This window comes from Meleagris gallopavo, chromosome 1 (assembly GCF_000146605.3).
Source record: "Meleagris gallopavo isolate NT-WF06-2002-E0010 breed Aviagen turkey brand Nicholas breeding stock chromosome 1, Turkey_5.1, whole genome shotgun sequence".
In the NCBI taxonomy this organism is placed as follows: Eukaryota; Metazoa; Chordata; class Aves; order Galliformes; family Phasianidae; genus Meleagris; species Meleagris gallopavo.
The window spans coordinates 103165116-103176275 of NC_015011.2; the positions used below are offsets into that span (position 1 = coordinate 103165116).

The following is an 11160-nucleotide window of genomic DNA, read 5'->3' on the forward strand; positions in this document are numbered from 1 at the left end:
CACTGCTGTGCTCCTGCCCCTCTCTCCTCTGCCCCTGTATCAGAACTTATCCAAGCTCTCAACAATTTGGATCAAGGTTAGTTAAAAAAACAAAGACCTTCCACACAGCTTTACCCTCTTAGTCAGCTTACTGAGGGTTTAGGATCACAATATGGAGGGCAGAGCACAACAGTGCAAGCTGAGAACAGTGTAATCCACTGGAACTGGGCTCAAGATATTTTTGATAGAAAGTCCTTAACAGTGAGAGACCGGAAAGATTTAGAATTTTAAGAAAAGGTCAAAATGTTAGCTTTCTGCTGATACTACTCTTCAGCTATATATGTAGATATTTCTGCACCAAACTTACAATGTATTTATAAAATTAGCATTCTGCATCCTCACCCTGTTCTAAATAAGTATCCTTTCCAGTAGAACCATTCAATGGACAGAAAAGTTTAGGAAACATTTTAAGTTCAATTATTTGAGAAAGGCACTCCTTTCTAATTAGCACTGACCATGCTAAACAGATCTATAATTCAAGAGAAAGGCAACGGTGATATTCTTGTACTGCCCCATAGGCATTAGGAACATAAAAACCTTGGAAAGATGAAAAAAGTAAAAAGCGACAGGGTCATTTAGGGTGTCCTTTTGGCTCCACAGGACTGTTGCCAGAAGCATTTTTCCTATTTTCTTACTATAAAACTCATCAAACCTGGATGGCCTCAGGATATGGTGGTTTCTGTTCAGTTATAATAGAGCAATTTTCTTAATTCTCTAAAGCAGGAGGACTGTTTATTTAAGTTATATAATTTCCTCTATTTCTCTGCTGATTTCTCCTTGCCAAGACACAGGAGTTCTGGTATTTTGCCTGACGACACAACACTGCTGGCTAAATGAGCCTTCCTGTTATGTTGCCTCTATTCTCAATCTACAGTTTTCTTGTATTTTTGTTCTTGTACACAGTCAGCAATTTAATTAAATTTGTCAAACAGTTCCTTCCTCTTTCAGGAATTTATATTCCAGAAATTATTCAACTCCTTTTAGTTAATATTTTATGCCTGTTTGCAAACCTCATAATCAAATATATATATGTCATATCAACACATACCTCAAGATTTTGTTTAGTTACTTGCAAGAGAGAAAAAAATGATTCTAATTAAAATGTAAAAATAAATAAAAAATAAAAAGTCAAGGGGCATTCACTGTTACTCATCACATCTAATACAACAACTCTCCAAAGTGCACACTTCCCTAGCATACTGGATATAAAATGAATATTATGACTTTTGGGCTAATATAAGTTAAAATGTATCAACAGCACTGATGTTCTTATTTCACTTTAAATACCTGTGAATCTGTTTTATAACATTCTTGTTAAATGTTTACAGGCTGTTACTAAAATTAGAAAAAATAAAAAGCTTAAATTAGATCATACTTGAGATGAATCCCATACAGATTTGTAACCCAGTCAAGAGTTTGTTTTTTCCAGGAATTTTTCATTCTCCTGATTATTCTCCTGTACTTCAAAAGAATTTCTTGGTATTTGGTGCTGGCCAGTAGTATCATCAGAATATTTAAATGGGATCTCAAGAACCACCTGTAACTTGGGGAGGTAATTTAAGAGGGTTTTGAAGAGATGGGACTCCTCCACTGAGCTGACTCCTCACTGAAGCAGTGACCTCATCTTGATCTTGTTAACCTGGTCACACAGCTTAGAAAGCACTTCAGTCTTATATATAAAGCTCTTTGAGTAGTCCCAGAAAGAAAGTTCTTCAATTATGTTAAACAACTAACAGCAACAGCTCCAAAAGCCACTGCTAACTACAGAAGTAGGCTAAAGCTTTCTCTGAGCTCCAGTGCTTTTTAGCTCTTTGTTTCCTTTCTGGAAAGATTTTGCCTGTTGATTAACTAGTCAATGGCAGAAGGAATCCTGGTTCTTATGGTACGCTCATGACCACTGCAAGCTATAACGTTGCCTTTCTTTCTTTAAACATGCAGAATGGTTGAAATGTGTTTCTAAGTATTCCTGTACTGTGAACCTCCTTGTGCCTGGCTAGTTCAAGTAGCATTAACAGCTCTTCTCATTTCTCTGAAGTAGGAAGATGTTCCTGATGCAAGTTTTGAACAGGATAAGTATGAAGCAGTTGGAAATGAAGAAAACATCCAAAATATAAAGCAAAAGAGTCCATGCAAAGGAATTTTTTAAAAGGTTGTTTAAAGCCATGCAGTTTGCATCACAGTATGATACACAGAGAGCCTATGCATCAAAACAAACAAAATGGCAAAAGAAAAGGAGGCTTCTGGTGGATCTACTGTCTTTAAAACCCAGACAGATGTGACACACTCTTATGTTCTTCACAATGCACCACCTTGAGCACTATTTTATCCTTGTGGACAGTTTACTTCAAGCTTTCCGTGTCTTTTGCTGTAATAAGACTTCACACTAACACACTCCCTTCATAAAGGTGCTTCTCAAACATTAACCTCTTAATATTTTACATAACCATACACTAAATTAGACCACATATCATAATAGAAAAGCAAGATGGTCCTATTTCTTCTTCTCACTCTCCAAAATAATGGGTCTATAACAAAGCTGAATTTGATCAGAATGAATGGCATTAAGATTTCCATGTTCTATAGGCAACGAGAAATGCACTAGAAAATTTATTCTGTAAGTTTTATTAGCATGTGTCAAAAGTCCCAAACTGTCAAACTTGAAATAACAAGCAAAAAAAAAAATCCCTTCACATTCAGATATTGAGTCTCAGTGCTAAGAGACCAGTCTAACTACAGAACACAAAATCATTGACAACTGCCTCAAATCTCTGGGTATTATGGAAGAAAATGAACTATTCCACACATTTTTGATTGTCAAGGATCTCCTTTACCTGGTATAGAAAACTAGCAAACACAAAATGGTGAAGGACTAAAACAACCACAAGCAATGAACTTTCCGTTCTCAGTCTTCTGCCTGGCTTTATATTTTGCAGTAGATTGACAGAGCTGATACAGCCCATGTTGGAGCTGTAGCAAATAGGTTCTATAAGTAAAAAGGTTTATTACTGCTGTATCCTTTCATAAACTTTAATTATAGCACAAAAATCTCTATACTTGTGTAGTTTTCTCGCACTTCATCTTAGGAAAAAAAGTCCTGAATGACAAAAGCCTCCACTGATAAGCTTATGGAACATTCTGAACCTTTAAAAACTCCCTCAATACATTTACTGTTAACAAACAGGACTCGTAACTTGAATATTTTACTCTTTAAGGTGTAATGTCATGCTACAGCTACACCTCAGGGATCACCACAATAAATGTAGAAACCAACTGTCTACCCTCCTTGCTTAAAAGTAAAAAAAAAAACAATAAATAGTTTTACCGAAGTGACTACTGTGGCATATATTTAATGCTTGTAATTAATTTTAGAAATCTTATTGTAAATGATATGCATTACAACATCAACTCCATTAATGCACTGCTTACCTGAAGGTAATGCTGTTGATTTAGGTAGCTCGGTTGGTGTAGTTTTACTGGTACCAGGGCTCAAAAGTTTGACATAATTAGCAGGAAACCATCCTATTTGTCGTTTTTTCCCTCGTGCCTAGTATAAAAAGAAAGAAAGAAAGAAAAAGAAACAATTCTTTTAAGAGGAGTAAGCATATCAATAGAACCTTAGGCAAGGCAGTTCAGCCAATACCTTAACTACTTGCAGTCCAACCATTTCAAGTAAAACTCACTTTATAAGGAAACTGTCAGCTATTTTCATGGTGATAGTTCAATGTTATGATGCTTCCCATTATGAAGCAAGCTTTTATTACAACTAAACACTTATTTACTACTAATTTAAGTCTAGTATTAAATGTGGAGGTTGGCGGCTCAAGGTTGGAGCTTGATGATCCTTGAGGTCCCTTTTAATCCGATCCATTCTATGACTCTGTGATTCTATGAATTTAAGGGAGTTTTCACTTAAGTTTTCCTAGTTTGTGAGCTTCATAAATAAAACTACAAGACCGCTCCTTCTAAAAGATTTAATTTTTTTTTTAAAACTTAACTCTAGAATGCCAGGCTAGCTATCAAAATAATGAATAGCAACATTACAATGCTTTTTCATTATGCCAATAACTGTTTTTAAATTGTTATCTAGATTGTAACAGTTTAAATAGAGATTAAGAATTTCAATTACCTCTTTTCTTCCAAGAAGCTGTTTCTAAACTTTGTACTAACCTCTCCTGCTCAACCAATAGGTGGAGGAGTGCAAACATATGTCACATTAACCAACTGCTAGAAATACAGCGAAACATGACCTGAAAAAATTCGTCAAGTTTGGACTCAAACACGAAATCCCAAAGCCAGAATCCAATCAAACTATCCAAATGATCCTAATTAACAGATGTTAAGGTTTTGGAAAGCATATTAGACGTTCTCATGCTGTCAGAGAACATCAGTACAAAATGTGGTACACATACATACTAGAATGTGTGTTCATGAACAGAAACAGATGACCACATACATGATCAAGAGGGGGGCAGTAAGGTTTGTAACACAGCAGCAATCAGTCGCTGTCAGAAACAGGATGTTGGCACAGAAGAGCGCAGGCCTGATCAAGTGCTTTAAAGTTTGTATTACTGAAGCAGGATAGCAATTTGACAGAATCTGCATTCTGTTATTTCATCAACTACATTGTGCTTTGCAGATTAAATCCGAAGGAATATCTTTAATTTTTTCTCAGCTAAGAAAGGTTATTATCAAACTTTAATTCAAATCTCAGCTTTTAAATTATTAAATCTATATTAAGAATTATTTTAACTACTTTTTTTTTAGTTAGATTAAGGTTGGAATTTTGAGTACAAAGAATACTGCTTATAAAAGAAAATAGATACTAATTTTAGTTCAAAAAGTCACCAAGCAAAAACTATTATTTTTCACTATTTTCTTCCTTCTTTTTACTGAAAATGAAAGCTTTTGATCTACAGTGTTTCTAGACCATTAATTTCAACATATTCTGCATTAAATCTAGCAATGCAATGCTTAACACATTTATCCTACTTTATTTTACCTTCAGCTAAGACAAGAACGATCAAAATACACATCAGGTTGATACTTAACAGTAGCAACTTCTTAAAAAATCTGCCATTTAAAAATTAAATGCATTAAGAAGTTAATACCAATGTCCTATTCCAAATCTAGTAGTTATTTTACAATAGCTTTTTGTTGTTGCTGCTTTTGTTTTTTAATCAATTCTTCAAACCATTTCACCATGTTGTTCCGTTAGCCTTTAGGCACACATAATAGAGGAAGCAAGGACTAGTATTAGTATTAAAACAGGAGAATGAAAAGAACAGGAACAGGACATCGACTGAAAAAAACACTCGTAAAACTAAATGTAAGAAAGTGCGGTATCCAAAACTACAGGTAAGAACTTACACAATAAGAAATTGAACTTAAAAAACAAAAACAAAACAAAAACAAACAAAAAATCCACCAAACAACTCACTCTGCTCATTAGCTGTTAAGTGGTTAATTGTGACAGCTCTTGCCAAGTGAAGCTTATTTTGTGTCTTAAAATAAACTTTGAGTCTCAAGTTACAAGTGAACAACATAAAGATGAGTATGAGTGAAAACAAAAACAATCTTGGAAAATAATTTACACACAAAGAAATGAAAAAATACTACCAGGAAAGCAAAAAAGGGAAGTAGTAATGAGGAAAAACAAATATTTAAGTTTCAACTACGTCAAACACTGAGCCTCCAGGAAAATGAACGGAAGAGCAGATTGCAGGCTGGGTCTGATTCGTGAGATGAGTATCTCTGCCTCACAGTGAAGAAATTCTGGTTCAGAATTTTTTTTTTTTCAATTCATGGTTTTCTCCTGCCATTCCCCAAAGTTATTTCAATTTCAATGAATTAGAATGAAAGGGCATTTTACTTGTAAAAGATTAGTTGCAGAACATTTTCAAAATAACGTATTTAGCATTGACACATTTATCATTTTGAACTATTTAAAAAAATCACAGATTCTTTTACATGTAATTTTATTTCAAAAACCAGTAACTCACTTGGAGCTCTCCTTCCCACCAGCCACCTGGGTTCTTCTTTCTGATAAGAATCAACTGACCAGGAGCAAGGGTGAGTTGTTCTGGACCCGTTGCTGTGTAAGAGGCAATAACTTGGGCAATTTCTGTTAAAGCAGGAAGAAAAAAAAGTTAATCTGGAAGAAAAAAAAAGAACACATCTATTCAAGATTGACTCTGCTATTACCACTGGTACAGTATATCCATTTTGAAATTTTTTCCATTAAGCAGTAATGCATTTACATAATTTCTTGAATACAAACTATAATTACAAAACAGATTAGAAGTTCCTCCTTAAAAAGTTCACAGCAGTACAGGAATAAGAGAACTGAGGTGCAACAGCTGTATGGGTATAGCTGTATAGGATAGAAAAAATACCTGAAACAGAGAAGAATAATGACCATCATTAAAGCCATGTGGCTCTTAAAATTAAGTTGCATAAATACTGTTTTCCAATAAGCATGTTTTTGTAGCATCAGTTTGGACAATGTTCCCTACAAAGAGATAGACGGTGACAACAATATTATGAAGATGTAGTAACAGAGGTGCAAACTAATGAAGGTCTGCAAAAAAATTCTCGCCACCACACTAGACAAAAAATGGAAGTTTCTAAAATGCAACAGGAAGGGTTTATTTTGAAACCTTTCTTTTGCGGACATTAATAGAAAGCTGGTGCCTTATCTAATTTACCTAGCACCAAAAATGTGGCAGGAGAGTAATGGTAAGCACACAATTCTCTCTGTTACATTAGCCAAAGTGGATAGAGTAGTTATCACCATTTTACAGTTGTGGAAATATAGATGAAAACTTAATCACCACAAAGTCTGACAGGGTTAACTCATTTCTGAACAGATGTGAACTCACAGGAACTTGTAAGTGGCTGCAGTTAAGGCTGCAATGTCTGACCGATAGCTGTTAAGTCAGGTTTATCATGTCATCAAAACATGGTTAGGATGATAGAGTATATTTAATACAATGATTATTGGAAACCTTTGGTAAATGCGTGGACCAAACAGGTGATGAGAAAGGTCCTGGCTGAGAGTTAGAAAGATGCTTTACACATGGATCTAGAACTTAAAGAACAGCATTTCAACTCTGAAAACAGAAGATGGAAGAAAGAAATGCTAAGTAAACATGATATTTGTAGGTAGAATAGAAAGGTCTATACAGATAAAAGCCAGCAGCAGCACACACTGTCCTGTACAAAGACAAAGAAAGCAAGCTTTTTGACAGGAAACATGGCCGTACTGCTAAAAGATCTACAAGATCCCTGAGTGGTAGGCTTTTCACAATTGTATCAATTCACCCACCTCAGAGCAATTCAGAAAGTAAAGAACACTAGTAAAGAAACTAAATGTGGGAATTGGTCATTTTTTAAATTATGCAAAAACCTCTCTCTACCATAAAAAAACCATAATCTTCAATATATTATACTATGCATTCTATTGAGAGAACAAAATCACAATTTTATCTACATAATGACAATCCACACAGCTCCAGATATCAGAGATCCTCTTTCACCAACTGGTAGCATATAGAATTTTTCTGTGAACTGACCTGAATTACAAGTTAATATCTAGCTCTTACATGTCAAAGAAAAGCAGAAAGTTGGAGGAAAACATGCAGCAAAATAAGTTTGGGGTTTTTGGGTGGGGTTTTTTTTCTATTTGTTCAAGTAAAAAAGGAAGAAAAAAAAAGCTTTTATTCCAGGAAGGACTTTTAATTTTGATATACTTAAATACTGAATTACTAAGAAGAGATCCAATTCATTTACAGCTCAGGCCAGGAGAACCTGTCCTCTACCAAAAGAGATTCATTTAGAAAGAGAAAGAAATGTCCACTCACAGATACACCTGTCCCCATAATACCACTTAAATTCCAAAAGACAGCATTATCTTTTCCTTGTCAAACACAGACTATTATCAACACTCACTCGTTCATCCTGCTGCTTCTAGAATAAACTGGAATATTTCACCTCATTTATTAGCATTTCACTTCTATGACAAAAACATCCTTGAACTGCCTTGCTGAAAAATAGGCAGGACTGTTCTTAAACTGTTCTTAAATTCCAAAAAGTTCTAAATGCACCTTTTGTCGACACAAACCCCAGTCTCCCCTCTGCTTAATGTTAAGAGTTAGAAGATTAGGAATTATAAGGCTGCTACTCAAGTTCTTTCATGCTTCATTCTCCCATGCATAGAAACAGTAGCTATACCTATCAGTATCTTGTCATTATTCCTACCAGGTCTCACTTTTACGGGTTTTCCAGAGTTCTTTTCTGCCTCTCTCAAACTTTTAATCTATTAACACAACTGTGTTTGGTTATTCAAAGCAAAGTTTAATAGGGCAGAAGTAGTTTATTTCCAAACCCTTCTTTCCATAGGTGGATCAGTAATATTTGCCAAGAGCAGAGGTAAAATAAGACAAATTAAGCTGGGGTTACTGCAATCTATTCTGCATCCTCTCTCTTTTCTCTTACACACTTGAGTAGTGAGCCACTTCAGGCAGACAAAAAGCAACTTTCTCCCGAAAAAACAAAATAAAACATGAATATTAGTATGTATATGGGTATGGAAATAGGCAAGACTTGGTAATTCACATCCTTGAACTACCTCATTAAGCAACTAAATAAGCCTCAGAGAAAGGGACAGAAGCATTGAACATCTGCTAATTTAGTTCAACTGGATGCAAAATCATTTCTTTCATACGGAAGCAAATAAATACACTGAAGAGAAAAAAGAGATGTCTTCTGGAATGTTTACAAACGCCTGCCAGTGACAATGCACTCTTTAAATGATCTTTGGAAAAACAGCCATTTAAAAGGACAGCCCTTCCCCTGACCTCTAACCCAAGAACAAGAGGATTTCTTTCAAGCCAAAAAATAACCTGCAACATGATCATCTGCAGTATGACCAGGCTTTACAGGCAATAAGCTACATGGCATACATACAAGGTATATGCTCTTGAAAATAGGAAGCAGACACAAGAGCTTAGAGTCAATGTATACCAGACTGGGGCAAAGCTGTGAAACCACAATGTGAAATGTGTACTTTCATTTCAGCGACACTGGGAAACTTGAGCATTTTGTGGGCTTCCACTGTTCTGTTTGGCTCAGTTTACACTTGATTTTGAGCAAGCAGATTTTTATTTTCTAGCTACATATGCTACTTCAATACAGTGATGAATAGGTTATAAATTAATATAAACAGTATCCATTAATGTAAATTACTCAAGCATAACAGTGTATTTCAGAAGATATAAATGACGAAGAGCAAATGATTTATTATTATGGAAATTTTTTCACTGACTGGATATACACAGTACTTAAGATGAGGTGCTGTCAACTATATATGACTTACCAGGTTTCTTCCCTAAGCTTCCTGTTTTTCCAGCTGCTCCAGAAGCCTTGAAATAGAGAGGCAGATGTAAGTTTAGCAGTCACAATTATATCTTCAGTATATTAAAATGATTTACTGTACTTCACTTTAACACTCCAAAAAAAGATGAGAGTAAAAAACTCAAATGAAGTCTGTTCCTACAGGAACTCTTACTATTTGAGATGGCAATTAATATATAGAAATAAAAAAATGTGATGTACAGAAGTGGATAACTATATAAAGGTGCAGACATCTTTCTTGAACTCTCCTGCCTTCCACTGAGTGTAAATACCAACATAATTACAAATTACATAGCATTTTCATTGTTAACCTGCATATCTACAAAATGTGAATGTTGCCAAGTTGAGCTAGTATGACAATAGCATTTGTCAATTCGCAAATATTTGGATTGCAAATATGCCTAAAAAGATAATCAGACACAGTTATTTAAATACTGTACATGTTACGGTTCCAAATTTTCTTATATGGAAAATTAGTTAATGTAGAAATCCTTCACTGCATCCCTAAGATGAGCTATCTAAACTTTTTAGATATCTGTTACATTAGTAGAAGCTCCACCATCATTTTTTGTGCCAAGCTGAGAGCACAGGACACTCAATAGCAAAGTGCTATCTGTCTTGACAAAGACAGCTAATTCCTCGGAACGTAGGTGGGTTCAAATGAGGTATGAACATTCTGTTGCCCAAGCCAAGAGATTTACAAGAAAAGCCTTTGTGAACACTCATGAAAAAACTAGCAAGCCATGGAAGTAGTTCTGTTCAGTTATGTTTAAGAAAACAGCTATTCTGAAAAACCAAATTTAGCATAAAAAGCCTTCTTAGTTTACAAACTCACAGTTCTCCTGTTCAAAAATATATCTTCCCTAAAGAACACCAATCACTTGGAAAACCTTATCTTCACTTATTTTTTTTAATACACTTTCAAGACTAGTCATATATATGCAATTAGAATATTCAAATCCAGGTGTGGTCTGGACTCTACCCTTGCATATCCTTTCCTCAGTCATTTTGCCAATATTTTCAATAGATACTCTTTGTAGGACAGAATCCCCCAGTGCCCTAAATAATTCTTCCTAGTACATTGCCAGCCTTATCTATTACAATACAAATATCTGATACAGATGACAGCAACATAGCAAATCTAAACTGTCTTTTGGTCAGAAATACTGAACATATATCATATCCTACTGCCTTCAAGTGATGCTCACAATGCTTCAGCCTCTTCTCAATTGTTCCCTCAGCATCTTCCTCACATATCTGAAGCCTACATAAATGACTGGAGGGTTTTCAGAATACCAGTTCCTCTAAGGAAAAGAACAATTTAATCCTCAATATTCTCCTTAACTAGATATTTTTAAAAGCTGGGAATTTTTAATAATGAAACTAATAAAGGCAGTAACTAAAAATCTAGTTGAACGACTGAGAGAACAATGCCGTTTTAAAAATATGTATTAGTTTTGAATGCCTCAATAAAATCACAGAATCACAGAATCACAGAATTGTAGGGGTTGGAAGGGACCTCTAGAGACCATCGAGACCAACCCCCCTGCCAAAGCAGGTTCCCTACACCAGGTCTCACAGGTAGGCGTCCAGGCGAGACTTGAATATCTCCAGAGAAGGAGACTCCACAACCTCCCTGGGCAGCCTGTTCCAGTGCTCCGTCACCCTCACCGTGAAGAAGTTCTTACGCACATTCGTGCGAACTTCCTA

General features: G+C 35.3%; 1 protein-coding gene across 2 annotated transcripts in view; it reads right to left on the reverse strand.

Moving 5' to 3' along the window:
- The window catches only part of LOC104914290 (intersectin-1), a 30508-nt gene extending 20993 nt beyond the window's left edge, over positions 1–9515 (reverse strand). The window contains exons 1-3 of one of the 2 annotated variants that reach the window (XM_010723342.3): positions 9413–9515; positions 6039–6160; positions 3466–3583 (exon numbers count right to left, since the gene is read on the reverse strand). The gene's annotated coding sequence lies outside the window, so the exon portion shown is untranslated. The remainder of the gene's footprint in view (positions 1–3465; positions 3584–6038; positions 6161–9412) is intronic. The other variant, XM_031556785.1, reaches the window with a different exon arrangement.
- Positions 9516–11160: the final 1645 nt, after the last annotated feature.